Source organism: Merops nubicus, unplaced genomic scaffold (assembly GCF_000691845.1).
Source record: "Merops nubicus isolate BGI_N331 unplaced genomic scaffold, ASM69184v1 scaffold1543, whole genome shotgun sequence".
In the NCBI taxonomy this organism is placed as follows: domain Eukaryota; kingdom Metazoa; phylum Chordata; class Aves; order Coraciiformes; family Meropidae; genus Merops; species Merops nubicus.
The window spans coordinates 26,054-29,736 of record NW_008599342.1 but is presented as its reverse complement, the minus strand read 5'-3'; positions in this window follow the sequence as shown (position 1 = coordinate 29,736).

Below are 3,683 nucleotides of genomic sequence, written 5' to 3'. Positions count from 1 at the left end.
CCCCCGGGGCGGTGGCTGAGACAGCCGCCCTGCGCTGTGCTCCCGGCCCGGCCCGGCCGCCAGAACAGGGGGTTTAGCTGGCCTTCACTGGTGAAAACACAGGGGGCTTAAACGTCTTCCCGTGGTGAAAAGTCGCCGCTTTCCCCTACAGCTGCAGGGCTGGGGTGGTTTCCTCTCGGAGGGAGGTGTTTTTGGTACCCTCAAGCAAGGTCGACTGTCAAAGAGTGTAAATTTTTAATATCATACCGAGTGTTGCCTTTAGCACAGTTGAGTATGGGTTTTTTCCCCCCGTTTTTCTTTCTTTTTCTGGCTTGCACATGCATTCATCCAGCCCCCTGCACAGAGAGCTGCAGGAATAGGAAAGCCAGGCTGGATAAAGGCAGCAGGCAGCAGATTTCCCCTTTCTGTGCTAGTCAGCTGGTGAAAGGAGAATCCTCTAACCCACAGCTGAGAGACGCAGGTAGGGATTAGTAAAGGCCACGTATGGTAAGAGACTGGGAGAAAGCGGGTGTGAAACTGGAACACCCCTGGGGGCCCAGTGTTAAAACACTCCCACACCCTCTCCCAGCACCAGGCTCCTTTGACCAGCAAGCTACTCCCACTCTTGTCAAATTTAACCCTTCCATAACACTATAATTCTCTGAAAAGACACTTCTTTCACACTGTCTGAGATAGGCTACACTGGTTTTGCACTTGAAGGGTGTTTAAAAACTATGTTCCTTCACCCTTTTTTTCCGCATTGCCTTGGTGAATAAATGGTTTTAAATAAAACTTGTGACCAAACGGATGGTCATCAATGCTTGCCACAATGCTTGTGGCTCTGTTAGCGTCATACCTCAGCGTAGGTGGCTATTAGGCCACAGAGTCATATTTTCAAGACTCTTTAGGAAATAGATGTAGAACATAGTCACCGACACGTCTCCATCATCCTCGGTTTTTATCCTCAAATTAAGGATGACTGAGTGACCTTAAGTTTTTGGTGATTACTCTTCACCTAATGTATGGGTTTGAGTCGCTCAAGAGCATTTTCATACCCTCAGAAGTGCAGGTTGTAGGGCTAAGCATGCTGTGGGCACATGACTCGTGACGTGCACTGGGTTGCCTTAGGTATTTTGGAAGCAAGCTGCAGGCTGACTCCTCCGGGCACACGTTGCTGTGTCACGCTCTACAGGGCCAGGAGCATCTGCTGACAACAAATGTTTGCTCTCCATTGATCTCTAGACAACTGGGTGTCTTCCAAAAGTAACCTCAGGGTCATCACAGAATCACAGAATCATTTAGACTGGAAAAGTCCTTTAAGACCATCGACCCCAGCCATTAACCCAGCACTGCCAAGCCCATCAGTTGCAAATAGTGAATATTTTTTTTTTTTAAACATATTTTCAAAAACTCTTTGTGCAGTTTTGCTTCTCACTCAAAAATAATCACGTGGAATGGATTGTTCCTCCTTTTAATTATGCAGTGACAAGGTACTTTCAGCAACAGGATAAGCTGGGTGGGAATTGCTGTCAGTTTTACTAGGAAAGGCAATGGCAGTCATGCCAGCAAAGGGAAGCTTTGTTGGGAAAAATCTTTTCACTAGTTGATGGACTGTTACCCTGACACCTTTTGCATGCATGTAACATTTGAGATACCTATCATAGGTGCAAGCTCTGATCTTCATATATGGCACTAACTTTTAGTGTAGTAGATAACACTGACCACTAAGCCATCTGTACTTACTGAATGTTTTACATGCTTACATTTACTGATTAGAACTCAGTAAACTAATGACTAGCTCAGATCCATCTGAGTGATCTCTGACTCTTCTCCTGTGACAGTCATAAAACAAAATTATCCACTGCCATCAATCATCTCATGCTGACATCACGTTGGTGCTTTAGTGACTAAAACAGGTCTTTACTAAACCCTCTGAAAGAAGTGGGATCTTTTTTAATAAAAAAAAACAAACCACAACACAAAAACAGAAAAAAAAATCTTTCCTGTGGCTCTTAGATTCTGTGAATATTAGACAGAATCATAGAACAGTTTGGGTTGGGAGGAAGCTTTAAGGGTCATCTAGTCCAACCCGCATTCACAGTGCTCTCTGAGTACATCTCCATAGGATGCAGTCATTCCATCCATCTGACATTATCAGCACATGAGCTATGTCTCTTCTTTCAATTATTTAAAGAGTTCATCTGTGTTATATAATAACTGGGGAGAGTTTTGCTTCCACTAGGCACTTGAGGCATTTTATGAGAGTAGCAAACTCCCAGTTTCCCTGGTCACCCTCCGTGGATTAACATACCATTGTAGCTGGGCTGAACAACAGGCTGCTGTTCATCACCAGAGACTTTCTGTGGCTGTGGGGAGAAAGCTTTGGAAGCACTTTTTTGCATTTGTTTGCGTTCTGTTTTGAATAGGTGGACAAATAATTGTCAGTAGGTATAAAGCTGGAAGCAGGCAGCATAAAAAGAACCAGCAAAGCTCTGGAAAACCTCTAGAAGCAAGTCTGGCATTTAGATAAGGTGGTGGAAGGGGTTGGAAGAGTATTCTGCTCATATCAGGTCAGCTTCTGAGACTGAGCACGTCAGGGCTGGGAGCTCCTGCTGCCCAGAACTCCCTGCATCTCTAAGGAGGTCTCAAGAATCTGAGCTGGTTCTGTGCTGGTTCAGCTGAACCAGCAACGATAAGGGAGAGCTGGGACACAAACTCTGTCTAGTTTGAACTAAAAAATGAGCTGGAGTCCTTTGTGTACATGCAGATGGGTGGCAGGTGGGTAAAGAGTGTACTGAGGTTCAGGAGATTAAGCTCTTGTTAAGGAGACCATTGGCCCTCTTGGCCACGAGGGGCCATTGCTGGCTCATGGTTAACTTGTTGTCCACCAGGGCTTCCAGGTCCTTCTCTGCAGAGCAGCTGTAGTACTGCGACCACTCAGTCTGACACTGCTCCCCTCCCCAATAGGCTGTGGTTTCCAAAAGCAATTAATTTCTCCTTTTTCACTTCACAAATTTCTTTCTCTCAGTTCTGCATTTGCTCAGACCACATAATAGTTGATTGACTGAGTGAAATCAAAGATGCCAGGTCCGTGGAGCATTATGTTTTACCCAGAGCAGTGTGTGTTTTCCAGGCATCTGGAGCTCCCAGAAGGAAGGGGCTGCCCACCCCCTGAGCTGTGCTGGGCTTATCCTCTGGCTTTAGCAATGTAGATATTTGATAACATGTGTGTATCAACAACGATGGAAGCTACACCAACATATTTCCTCTTGACAATGCACATACCTCCAATGTGTGTGGGCTTGCACTGCCATCAGGTTGAGGAAAACCTTTATTCCCCTCTATCTGATGTTCATGTGGTCACATCTGCAGTGTCACGTCTGGTTTGGGGGCCCTCAGTTCAAGAGAGAGATTGACTGACTGGAGTGAGTCCAATGCAGGACCACCAAGATGGTCAGGGAGCTGGAGCACATGGCATATGAAGAGACTAGATTGGCTGGGGTTTGTTTAGCCCCCAGAAAGAACAAGATTTAGGGGAGACCTGATGGCTCTTTTCCATCGTAGTGCAAGAACACAGAGAAGGCAAGGAAGAGGCAGCATCACCACGGTGCAGCAAAAGACATTTTGTTCATGTAGAAGGAAAAATAAATCACCCGTGAGAGTTGTTAAGCATTGGAAGAGGGACCCAGAGGAGTTGTGCAGTC